General features: G+C 42.2%; 1 protein-coding gene across 1 annotated transcript in view; it reads right to left on the reverse strand.

Moving 5' to 3' along the window:
* Window positions 1–13,791, reverse strand: part of cntn1b (contactin 1b) — a 748,714-nt gene that overhangs the window by 518,253 nt on the left and 216,670 nt on the right. The window lies entirely within an intron of this gene.

The raw sequence follows: 13,791 nt of genomic DNA on the forward strand, positions 1-13,791 counted from the left end.
TCCTTACATAGAAGAATCATAGAATTCTTACAATGCAGAGGAGGCCACTCGGCCCATCAAATCTGCACCGACAACAATCCCACTCATGCCCGATCCCTGAAACCTCATAATATTTAGTTTGCTAATCCCCTCTAACAGTAAGGGTCAATTTTGCATGGTCAATCCACCTAACCTGCACATCTTTGGAGTGTGGGAGGAAGCCAGAGCACCTGGAGGAAACCCACGCAGACACGGGGAGAACATGCAAACTCCACACAGTCATCCGAGGCCGGATTTGGACCCAGGTCCCTGGAGTTGTGAGGCAGTAGTGCTGACCACTGTGCCACTGGGCCGCCTTACATTAAAACAGCAACTACACTTCAAACAAAGTACTTAATTGGATGCAAAATACTTATGGAACATTGGGGTTGTGAAAACTATATTGTGAAAAAGTTATTTCTTTAACTCTGACCTGATGTGGAGATGCTGGAGTTGGACTGGGGTGGGCACAGTAAGAAGTCTTTAACCTGGTGTTGAGAGACTTCTTACTGATGGATATAGGTACAAAGTTGAAGCCATACCCAAGAGTCCAAGCCATTAGCTTGTTCTAAACAATCTGTACAACAGCCAAAATACAAGTTTTGTTTTTTTAAGTACCCATGCTGTTGTAACCGGTAGCACAGTGGTTAGCACTATTGCTTCACAGTGCCAGGGACCTGGGTTCGATTCCTGGCTTAGGTCACTGTCTGTGTGTAGTTTGCATATTCTCCGTGTCTGCATGGGATTCTTCTGGGTGCTCTGGTTTCCTCCCACATTCTGAAAGACGTGCTGGTTAGGTGCACTGATCCGAACAGGCATCGGTCGGACTGTGGCGACTCGGAGAATTTCACAGTAACTTCATTGCAGTGTTAATGTAAGCCTTACTTGTGACTAATAAATAAACTTTAACTTTAAGTAACCCGGGTTGGATCACTGTGCAGCTCTGGGAATAGATTTTATGACAACTAATGGGTAGTCTCTTATGGGGAGTGTGGACTTCCTTTTCTAATCTTGGCTAGCATCGCTTTCATGGGATTTATCACAAACCATTAGCAGTACATCACACATTGGTTAAATAAGACACTGCAATTGCAACACACACATTTGCACAAGTTACTCCTCTGGAAAAAGGCAATGACCTCTTGCGACTGGTGAGAGGCACAACGCAACACTGGATCTTTGCAAAGCAAACTCGTCTCTGACCACCGTCGGATTTTAGTGTTCGGCTTTTTCTCCCCTCAAGATCCCACCTTAGGACTGACAGGGAGGGTAGGAATCTATCAGAGTGCCCACTCTTTGATCTCATCTTCCTGCTTTACACACATTTCCAGAAAACATCAATACACATTTACAATGCTGCAGTTGAATTTATGGATTCTAGTTGAATTTAACCAGGTCTGTATTGCACAGAATGCTGTCAGTCTATCCACCACCGCCCCCCCCCCCCTCCACAACACACACACACACATACAGACATAATCCCACCGCAAAGTTCAGATACCCGAGCTGCCTGAGAGAGTGGGATCCAGCACAATAAGAATTGGAGGATCAGAACCCTACCGTTGGCTCACTTTCCGGCACCGAATAGCAAGGCAGACTCCAACAAATCCATGACAAAAAGCCCCTGCAAAGAGAGAGAGAGTTGTTTTCGGATCGGAGTGTGCACTGCCCAATGTGATCGGAATTTGTTAACAGCTCCTTTATATTCAATGCGCCATTCCGCCGATTGCAGAGAATGGGCCAGGCACAGGCGACAGACACGCTTTGGTCAAGGTGCAAGGGACAACTTTCATCAGATGCACAATGTTCTCATTCCAATTCACACAAAGCTCGCTGGTGTGTCTCAAAACTCTCCTCCGAAGCATTGGGAGTAGAATTGGGGAGGGGGAGGGCGGGGGGCGTCTTTTTTGGTCAATAATTCATTAATATTTAAACGCTACGAGGTAAAAAAAAGCTACAAGTGCTGCTGAAAAATCTGCCTACTCAGTCAGTGTTAAATCGATTGCTACAGTTTATGGCACTTTCTATGATATAGAAAAATGTCAGTTGAGATTCCTCACTTGAGGGTACCACATTCTCAATTGGTGATTTCTTTTTCATTTAAGAATTCCTCCATACCTTTTTTTTGTAGCTACATACATCTTCACTTGTTCATTTGACACGGGATTTTTCCCCCCCTGCACAATGACAAAACTTGAAGCGTTAGGATCACTGCCCAGTTCAATGCAAAGCCACTGCACAAGTCATCACTGGTGCTTCCCACTCTCAGATTGGCTAGCTGGAAGCTCAGTAAAATGCACAATTGTGCATCTTTTTAAAAAACGGTGCGACACAGAGATGGATAGAAATGTGAGCCAGTAAGATAAGGCTTGGAGTGATAGGTACTGTAAGATTATAAGATTATCATGTTATTTCCATTAGTTAAAACCGTTTCTCATTCAATGACAGAATGCTAAAATGGGAAGGGTGTTAACTCCCCATGCTAAAATGGGGAGGATGTTAAATTTAGCACTGGTTATTAAATCTTTGACCTTTTCTTCCTCCTTTCAGTGCGAACACATAAATAAGCCTCAGTGGAATTCACAACTCAATATGATAACTAGGTGGTTAGTACCAGTAACTGAGAAGCAGTAATCTTACAGCTATTTGTTAAAAAAAACGAACTGACTTGGCATTTTTGTGCATGGTTAAAGGAGAGTCGATATCAAAACCATCTCACTGCATCATTTAAACCCTTGTCTCAGCAAAACCTCACCGCACCCCCCCCCCCCCCCCCCCACCAAAGACGCAGCAATCTCATCGAATTTGCTTCAGACGGAATGAGGATTCAACCTACCGCGGATGCACCGGGCTGTCGCTGGCTTTCAACCCCCACCCACCCCAATTCCGCTCCGTGTTTGCACAGTGGCAGCTTTCCGCGGGGCTGCAGCTCTGGTTGTTAAAGGCACCCACACACACAAAACAGTGGCTTTGCAATGAGTCTGAGCAGCCCTCCCCACCTCCTCTGCAAAGCAGGGCTCGGGCTGCACCCGGGAGACGCGATGCACCGTGGCAGCTTCTGCTGTCAAATCAGGCTCTGGGATTCAGTCACCTTTGCCTTGAAGGAACCATCCCAATTAAAACCACTCGCCTCTGATCTGCAAATCGGTCCAATTCTCGACCCAGGCATCTACCGATGATGCATAATTCATCCCTCAAATCTGTACACTTCCTCTATTCCCGGGTGGGGCAGTATAATGGTCTATTGATCACTCATTTACTAAAATAATTTTGGGTGATATGTGGGGGGGGGGGGGGGGGGGCGGGGGGAATCAGTCATTAGATTTGATTGCGTCCAGCAGTACATTCATCAAAATCCAGCATTTAATCTCCAGGAATTCTAACCCTGCAGCAATTTTCATTTGATATAATCTTAGCTAAAACCAGAGTGCTTATCTCAAGTTTGTGCATTTATCTAACCCACTGGGAGTCGCCCATCCATTATTAGTGCTGTATTGTTGCAGTGTCAAGACGAAGCCTCTGACAGCCAGCCTTAAAGTGCTGATCAGAAACAGCTTGCTGCAAATCTTAAAGTTCAAACAGCATCCGCTAAAGATACACAATGATTTTTTTTCAAAAATACTCAGCTGGTTAGCTCTCCACACCTGCCATTATTTATTACCCTGCCTTTATGATGTTCACATCATGCCACTGACTCTGTATTACTGTCACTAATCCTCTACCAAATGTAGGTCAGTGCATTTCTTCATTTACAGCCAAGTGCAATGGACAAAGCAGCTAAATATGTGCAGGGAAAAAGGTTTCTGTATTAAATCTCCAGGGTGCCTTATACAAACATGGCCTGATCTGCCACAGGCTCATCACAAGGCTGATAATTGTCACATAACCACCAATATCTGTTCTACAAGGGTCTGTTTGGGATCACAGTGCAGTGCAGTGCAGGTGGTGTTACTGTAATTTGGAACAGTTTAAATCAATATACACAATCATATAGCACAGAAGGAGGCTATTCAGCCCATCATGTCTATTCCAGTGAAAGAGCTATCCAAGTAATCCCACTCTCCCTCCCACAGCTCTCCAATGTATAAGGTAATTCCTAAGAAATTATTGTTCTGACAGTAGTATTTTGTGCAATGAAGGGTCTTTAATGCCATTTGATTTACTTAATCTGTTATCTACCCTTTGTTTTAAAGTTGCCACTACTAGCAGAAAAACACTTACCAGCATCATTTAAAAGAAATCGATCAAGAGACTATGGATGCTGGGACAATTGGAGCTTTCAGGACTGAGATCAATAGAGCGGCGTTAGGCAAGAGATATGCAGCCAAAGTGGGTTAATGGAGTTGAGAGATACAGATCTGAATGACAGAGCAGGGTCCACAGGCTGAACGGCCTTCTCTTACCCCCATGTATAATTTAAATGCTTAGGCAGTCTCTCAGGACTGAAGATGTCTTAAAAATCCAATGCAGGATCTGCAGACTCGACAGACCCCCCCCCCCCCCCCCCCCACCCCGCCCCCAACTCTTGCAAATGAAACTTCTCCATTTTGGTCAGTCACAAGTCAGAGTCTCGGCAGGAATGCTTGACTTCTTCAGGGATACTTTGAGAACATCCCTAAAGCATTTCTACTTTCCTCCTGGGAGTCTCCTGCTGTGACTGAGTGCCAAACAGAGCAATTGTTTCAGGAGTCTGATGCCAGGCATGTGAATGACAAGTCCCACCCAGGGGAGAGCTGGTTTTGAGTGATTAGTGCCTCAATGCTGAGCAGATTGCCCTGGGAGAGAACATTGTTGTAGGACTACCTTTCTTGTTAACGGATTTGCAGGATCTTATGAAGGTACCACTGGTAGTGGGCCTCCAGTGCTTTGACGATATCAGTGGAATGCCATTCAAATGCAGCAGGTATTGGACTGTTAATATCAACAATATTAATATTTAGGCTTATGTACATCAGTCACACTGCAGACTGACATGCATGTAAACAGTCTCAAACTGGCCATCATACTCACTTTACTGAATGCATTGTTCATGAATGGTATGGTAGTAAATATTGCTCATTTGAAATTAAACCATCTATCAGAGCAACATGTGGGCCACAGATGACCACGTTTAAAACCTTACCCAACTAACTACATTCTCCATTGACTTTGATGCAGATTAAAACTACAGTTATAAAAGGTACAGTTACTCGAACCACCCCTGTCCCACCCAGCGGGTCAGGTTAGAATTGGAACCATTATGTTACAAAATTTGTTAATGACACTGTCAGAATTCAATCTCCTTCCTTTCAGAGCTCACAACACGTTTTGAGTTGGCACAAGACACAACAGTGTAAAATACAGGACAGACGTTATTGATAATAGCAAAGTGATCAGCTTCAAGACATACAGAAAAAGCAGCTTTTCAGTCCTTTTAAGAACTGTTGAAAATCATGCTCCTTTATCACCATATTTTTCCCACATCAAAAGGTATATTGCCACAGATTAGATCTTATGGCATATCTATTTCAAAATTCTTTGAATACATTCTATTCGGGTAAATAGCAGTAGTTCCTTACTTCAAAGCTACTTCCTTTAAACAAGGTTTCCTATCCTAACTGTACCTAACCTCTCGATGAATAGGTCCTCTTAACCATTATCTTTCAATACTATAGCTAATGGATACATATACCCTTGTTTATAAAAGAACGGCATGGACAAGTTGGGCCGAAGGGCCTGTTTCCAAGCTGTAAACCTCTATGACTCTATAATCTTAACCACCGAAATCACACTTCAATCACGCATGGTTAATATCATTACTTTCACTTATTTCCTCACACGAGGCTTTTTTTTGTATCCCAGGACAAGCCAGTCTTTCCTCTCAAGACACCTCCAAGCCTTCCTGTTTGCATTGGCAAACTGGTGCCCCAAAAATACAAAGGAGTTTGACTACTAACTCTCAACTTCCCAAGATGTCCAACATACGACTCTGTGTGGTCAGGTATCCAATGTTGAGAAAATAAGAACTACACAGATTGACTTGAAAAGAGTTGGTACATGGGCTCAACAACCATAAGTATAGTTTAAGGTGGAGAAGTGTAGCGTCACACATAGAGATCCAAGGAAAAGGGTCAGTGTCTGTACAATGAGCACATTTCTGGTGACAGGAGAAAAGCAAGATGGAGTGTCAGTGTTGGTTGTTTACAGAGAATATTGGCAATTGAATGCTACTATTAACAAGGCAGATCAGATATTAAGACTTCATCTCTAGAACATTTGGGGTTAAATTATGAAGAGGCAATGACGGCAAATTGCATTACAAATCAAAATAGATTACTTTCTGCAGTGAGAGGCTTACTTTTGAGTGCCATGCGAAGGTTTTGAGGCCATACCCTTTAAAATCATGGATGTTTTGGAGGTAACGGAGGAATGTCAAGATTGAAACCTCTAATTGTAAGAAACTGGAAAATGAAGATACAGTGGTAACAGGACTCAAGTGTTTAAAGCAATGAAATACAAGATTCAGGTATAGGCAGGATTTTTGACTTACAGCATGATTATGGCACTACAGGGCAGTGATTCAGGATACCTGAATGTCTTCAAGCTTCATTCCTGTTCTGTCTTCATGGAGTGAGTCCATCAGAATCAGCATTACTTACTCATTTAGCTTCTTAAAATTGGATAATTATCTGGTGGAATTGAAGGTGCCAATGATACACTTGGATATCGGTGTTTAAATGGTTAACTGATGATGTTTTATTCAGTATCTACCAACAAAATGAGAGAGAAGCTCATTACTGAAATTTAACAGCACATTTTACCTTGCACTAATCTTTCCTTCCTGATTTTAATGGAGTTAGTGACAGGCCATAGAAATTACAGCAATGGCCTCTGCAGGGAAAAGTAAAAATATGATCAACAGCCTTCTCCTTTTTTCATGGCTTCTTACATTTTCACAATTGGCTCAAATATTCTATTCATCAAAATACAATCAATAACAACCGGAAACTAACTGATCACTGTATACACATCAAATATGATTAAAAGGGGAGAAAAATCTATGTTTAGATCTCTGTTTAAATCTCATCTTTTTGACCAAGCTTTGGCCACACCTCGTAATCTTCTTTCACTTAGCATCTACTTTCCTTATGCCTCTAATGAAGTGCAACAGACATTTTTCTCCATTAAAGGCAACATGTTGCCTTGTGATTGTGATCCATTTTTCATTGAATCCATGGTTTTCCACATCTGGTGCTGATATTCCATAGCACATTCTGCATTTGATAGTGTAATGCTCCCACTGAGAATCGGAGCAGACTCTGGCTGAATAAGCAACACTGGAAAAAAAGTAATATCCTGATATAACTGGTAAACGTAACAGCATGTACTGGTTTATACATTGCCATTTCCATCCAACATACTAATTATTTGCAAAATCGAAGTTCCAAGATAACAGCCATTGCTTGGTGGTAACACCTCCAAACCAAAAGATCCTGGCTTGAAGAGCTGAATGGTGAACTCCTGCTCCAAGTTCTTATTCTTGAGATTTGCCACATCACCTAGGTTGACACTTCAGCACCGTAGTAAGGGACCGCTGCACTGTAGGATGTGCTGTCTTTTGATTGAAATCTTAAACTGATGATCCACCCGTCCTCTCAGGTGACTGCAAAAGACCCCACAGCACTATTCGGAGACAAGCAGGTGTGTCCTCCCAGCGTCCTGTCCAATAGTTAGCCCTCAACCATTTAAAATTAAACTGAAGTGTTTCATTTGTGGGACCCTGTTTTGTGCAAGTTGCGGTAGTGTATTGAAAACTACATTTTGCATTTGGTCCACCAAGATAACCAAACACCTATACCAGCAGAGGGAGTCTCAAAAGCGAATAAAGGAATCCATGCTTTGATAGCACAAGCAGTTCAGATTCTAAATACTGAATCGAATTGTTTCTTCCCAAGAACTTGACAGTTGCTTGCCATCTTTTTTATAACAGTGCTGATTCTTCAAAGAACATTTCACTGACTGAAGTGCCTTGGAACATCCTTCCGTGCGATATAAATCCAAACATTTCCTTTTCTTTAGACTAACAATATCACTGGTGAATGGTCCATCTTGCAAACAATCACCAGAGTTTTCTATTTAATGAGCTTTTGGGTATTTACTTCTGCTCAACTTCTTTGTATCATTATATATGACACTTTTTGGAATTTTTACAGAAGAGCTGATTCAGTTTTTACATTGTGAATTGCTGGGAGAAATCCTGCGCTAGTTGAATTCAGATGAGAACGGTTTCCTAATTTAACTCCTGAAGGGCCTGGCTCCAATATTTAACTGATGCCCCTCAGCCTATATTCCCCCAGCTAGAGGGAATGGTTTCTCCTAGTATACATTAACAATTCTCTTTAATACCTTGAAATATTTGATTCAATCACTCCTCGATCTTCTAAATTCCAGGGAATACAACCTTAGTTCATGTAATCTCTACTTGTTATTCAATCTTTGGAAGTTAGGTATAATTCTGGGAAATCTAGGCTGCACTCCCTCCAAGATCGATACATCCTGCCAAAAGTGAGATGCCCAGGACTGAACACAGCACTGCAGGTGTGGTCTCACTCTTCCAACTCTAGGACAGTACGGTTGCAGAGTGGTTAGACTGCTGCCTCACAACGCCAGGGACCCAGGTTCAATTCCCGGCTTGGGTTACTGTCTGTGTGGAGTCTGCATGTTCTCCTCGAGTCTGCATGGGTTTCCTCTGGGTGCTCTGGTTTCCTCCCACAGTCCGAAAGATGTGCTGTTAGGTGGATTGGCCATACTAAAATTCTCCCTCTGTTTACTTGAACAGGCATCGGAGTGTGACGACTAGGAGATTTTCACAGTAACTTCATTGCAGTGTTAATGTAAGCTTAATTGTGACACTAATAAATAAACTTAAACTTACACCTCTTTCAGGTGCCATGCCCTAAGAAGGTGTTGGCGACCATGGATTTGTCTATGATCATGCTTGGCCAAATACTGCAGTCATTTGCCATTGCCTTCTGCAATACAGCTTACCGCCTGCTATCAGGCTGATTGGAAGGATTTACAGGCTGATAATCAACCTGTTTGGCCGTGTTATGAAAGCACCTTCTGTGGCCATCAAGTCCTGAGTAGAATTTGAACCTGGAGCTTCTAGTCCACAGGTGAGATGTTATCCCCTGCGCTATAAGATTTGTGGTCTAACTAGACCTTTATATTAATGGTAAACTTATAACATAATATGGTGAAATTAGACACATTTATACAGGACCTTTACATGATGATTGTGGACCTAAGTGTCATGCATCAACGCATCCCTTATTGCAAATGTGCATAGGCCAGTTGAAGACAAGATTTAGAAATCTCCCCTGCAGTTGAACAGTCCAATGACAATCACATATAACTGAGGTCCGCCTGGACAAAGTTACAAAATGTAATCGAGACCCCATACCTCTGGCAGCGCTCATCGAACCAAATGGTAGTATAGGCCACCACCCTCAGAAGAGGAGTGGTATAAAAAACAGAAAAATCAAGGGGAAAGAGTGATTCCTGGTCTTATTTTGATAGCAACTGCCCATTCGACAACAGATGGCTAGCACTGCGTGGGATCTGAAACTTGGCATTGGCCCTTTGTGTTGCACCTATTCCTGGCTAACCAACTGAATGGCAATCTGATACTGCAGCAGAAACAATCAATTGTTATACTGGTTTTACACTGAAGTTTTACAATACGCTGAGATCGAACCACAATTAGAATTCTTGGTTCAAGTTTTATACCAATGTGCCACAAGAAAGGAAAGAGATCAACTGGCATTGGCAATAGTATAGAAAAGAGGAACCAGATGGATCCCACATGAAACCAGGATCAGTTGTACAGGAACAATGAGAGAAATGTAAGGTTCCTATCTAAAGTATATGAAGATATCTCAAATGTTAAATGGTGCATCATGACAACAGATCTTGGTTATTTTTTCAAAGTAAACAGTGAAAGAAGAGCCAAAGACAGAAATAGAGTTTGGTAAAAAATTTTAAAATATCTTTCCTTAAAAAGCGATGAGTGCTTGGAGTCATCTTGAAGTAAAGTAATGAAGGTTTAAAAAAAGTCAGGACATTTAAAATACAATTAGAAGGCAGGGTGGAGAGTTGATGTACCAGAGGGATAGGCTTTGACAGGCTAAGTGACCTTTGTTCATCCCAGCTTTTCCATACAGCAACTGCTGATAATCCATCTCCCTGGAATAATTCCAACAATTTCACAGTTATTCGTCAGTTCAATGATTGAGCCTCTGCTTCAATGGAATCTGTGCTCACACTCGGGCTCATTCGCAACATGTTTCTGGGGAAGAATATCTCATAGAATCCCTACAGTGTAAGAAGAGGCCATTTGGCCCATCGTGTCTGCACCGACTTGTCGGCAGAGCATTCTAGATAGGGCCACTTCCCGGCCCTATCCCCGTAACCCTGCACATTTACCATGGCCACTAACACTAAGGGGCAATTTACCATGTTCCAATCCATCTAACCTGCACATCTTTGCACTGTGGGAGGAAACCGGAGCACCTGGAGGAAACCCACACCGACACGGGGAGAGCACAGTCACCCAAGGCTGGAATCAAACTCACTGTAAGGCAACAGTGCTAACCACTGTGCCGCCTAGTTTATATGATAAGATCAAATTGTAAAGCTGCTGTTCAATTGCCCATAAATTATTTTGGGCCAGAATACACCACCAAAATAACCACAAGGCTTGCTGTTATTTATAGGTGAATCGTACAGCAGTTTTAGGCAAAGCAAGGTTAAAAGTGAATATCCAAAAGTTGTTGCCACTCTTGTGCCATTTCACACTCAGGTTTGTGAAAATTGTATTTTGTATTTAGTCTCCCAGTTTTCTTTTAAAATGCAATAAACTGCTCATGCCCTAAGCTTGAACTGTTCAATAGTGGGCATCAACTCAGCTATTTTCATGCCATCTCTTCTGAACTCAATGTGTGGGCAGCACGGTAGCACAGTGGTTAGCACTGCTGCTGCTTCACAGCGCCAGGGACCGGGGTTCGATTCCCAGCTTGGGTCACTGTCTGTGTGGAGTTTGCACGTTCTCTCCGTGTCTGCGTGGGTTTCCTCCGGGTGTTCTGGTTTCCTCCCACATTCTGAAAGATGTGCTGGTTAGGTGCATGGACCCGAACAGGCACTGGACTGTGGCGACTAGGGGAATTTCACAGTAACTTCATTGCAGTGTTAATGTAAGCCTTACTTGTGACTAATAAATAAACTTTACTTTTACTTTTTACTTTACAATAAAACTGCAGTTTTTGTAGCTCTGAATTCCTTGCATTTAGCACAGTGCTGCTGCTATATATGTCACAAACTGATCTCAGGTACATAATCTATGATGACAGTCCCATGCAGTACTGAGCGAGAGCTCCAATGTTGATAGTGTCATTCTTCAGGTGAGGTGTTCAACCAAGCCTGTCGATTCCAATGGATCTCAAAACTACTTGGCACCAAATTAGAAGAAAAACAGTCAGTTACATCCTGGTTAAGGTTGCACCCTCGACGTAAAGGACCAAAACTAGCTCACTACTCATTCACCCCAGTGATGATTGTGGGATCCATCTGTGCATAAAATGGCTGCTGGATTTGGAGTTGAGAAGGGCTGATTGACCAATCAAGGGGCACCAGGAAGGTTGTTGAAGGCTTGCAAATCATTTACACTTTCTTCACTTACTGGAACATTTACCATGTCACGTTTCACTCATTTGAAAGGCAACATTTTAGATATTCAGACATTATCAATCAGTAGCCCTGTAGCTGCACCAGAGCAGGTGTAGTCTAGTGCGTAGTGTGGACGTTGTATAAGATGTTGCTGGGAAAAGGGACCGGGGCTGTATAATTGCAAGCCTCTCTTTCTTAAAAACCAAGCATTTCTTACACATAATACTGCATTAACTCAGTCATCGGAACTTGTTGAGCCTCACAATAATGGGGTCAGTTGTTACCAATGTGCAAGAGTGCTCAATGACACAAAAATGACAAGTTAAACCAAAGGTCAATAGATTCTGTAAACGCAATGTAGATAAATGTTCTGCCCACTGTCCTTGCATTGGTACCCATCAAGTGTCTTAAAGTTCCATGAGGGTTTGCAGATGCAACACAGCGAGGGGGTCATAGGGGCTACGGGGGGTCGGACAAGCTTAGCTTTACAGAAGACACCAAATGGAGCACTCAGGGCAACAGTTAGTAATGTCTTAAGCAATGGTTATAGAAACAGATAGCAAAAACCTCACTGTGAAAACAGTAGGAGAGCAATGGGAAAGAATCAAAGTGCTGCTTGTTTGCAGTGCCATCCCAAAACCAGCTTCTCAACAATACTAGATTCTTTGCAATGCTAGATTCATCAGTGAATTGAGCTCGCCTGTCAGAGTTTAAACCATAATATACATTTATCAATCACATCAAGAGATGCTATTGGCACAGAAAGAATAACCAGGTTTAATGTTATATATTATGACCTTCGAGGAAAAAGTAATGTGATGCAGAGTGCAACATGAAAAAGGTTAAAGCTTTTTCTAAAGGGGGGGGGGGGGGGGGGAAATTGGGGAAGAAAAAGAAACAGACTATCAAATGGAAGGTCAGGGTTGCTTGATCTTTACACACTGTCATTTCAAACAATTGATCCTTCAACAGTTAGGCACCGGATACAACATCTAAAGTAACATTTTTTCTTTTCACTATTACTTCTATCTACTAAATATTACAGTAATCTAAATGGAACACGCAGATAAGAGCATATCCCAACCTGTTATTATCTGTAAGATATTCTGAGAGAAAGCCACAGCATCGCATTAATTTGAGAAAAACACAATGAAAGGGTTTTTGACTAAATCTGCAATATTTGATCACAGCAGACAAAGCAGAAGACATTTGTGAAAAGAAAACTATTATTAATCTGTCTTATTTGTCAACGTGTTACTGGAATGCATGTCACTCGCTTTCAATTCTTGTCAAAACTATTTGACATGTTAAACTATAAGAGTGATTTCTAATACAGAGCATGTCCTCTCCAGGAAACCTGGGAACTGAGTGAATCTTCAAACACACAACAGCCAATTCCAGCCACACTCTTTCATAAGAAAATCAGTTTTTTAAGTGCACAAGCTTGATCAATAAAATGTAAAGTATCTGACTGATTAATTCCACCCCTCTACCCCTTTTTCCCCTTGGTGTCACATTTGTGAAGTTAGAGAAGGTTTTGGTCCCCTTATCCATGGAAAGATATACTGGCATTGGAGACAGTCCAGAGAAGGCTCACTAGGTTGATGCTGGGTATGGACAGATTTTCTTGTGGAGAGGTTGAATGGATTGGCCTATACTCACAGGAATTTAGAAGAATGAGGCGCAAACTTATTGAGACATATAGGATTCTCAGGGGGCTTGACAGAATAGATGCAGAGGTTGTTTCCCTTTGTAGGAAAGTCTAGGACCAGAGGACATAATCTCAGAGTAAGGGGGTCACCCATTTAAGACAGAGGTGAGGAGGGATTTCGTCTTTCAGAGGGTAGTAAATTTCTGGAACTTGTTCCACAGAGGGCTGTAGAGGCTAGGTCGTTAGGTATGTTCAAGGCTGAGATAGACAGATTTTTAATCAGTAAGGGAGTCAAGGGTTATGGGGATAAGGTGGGAAAGTGGATTGAGGATTATCATGTCAGATCAGTCATGATCTCACTGAATGGAATAGCAGACTCGATGGGTCAAATGGTTTTACTCCTGCTCCTACGTCTTATG

Source organism: Mustelus asterias, chromosome 9, assembly GCF_964213995.1.
Source record: "Mustelus asterias chromosome 9, sMusAst1.hap1.1, whole genome shotgun sequence".
NCBI lineage: Eukaryota > Metazoa > Chordata > Chondrichthyes > Carcharhiniformes > Triakidae > Mustelus > Mustelus asterias.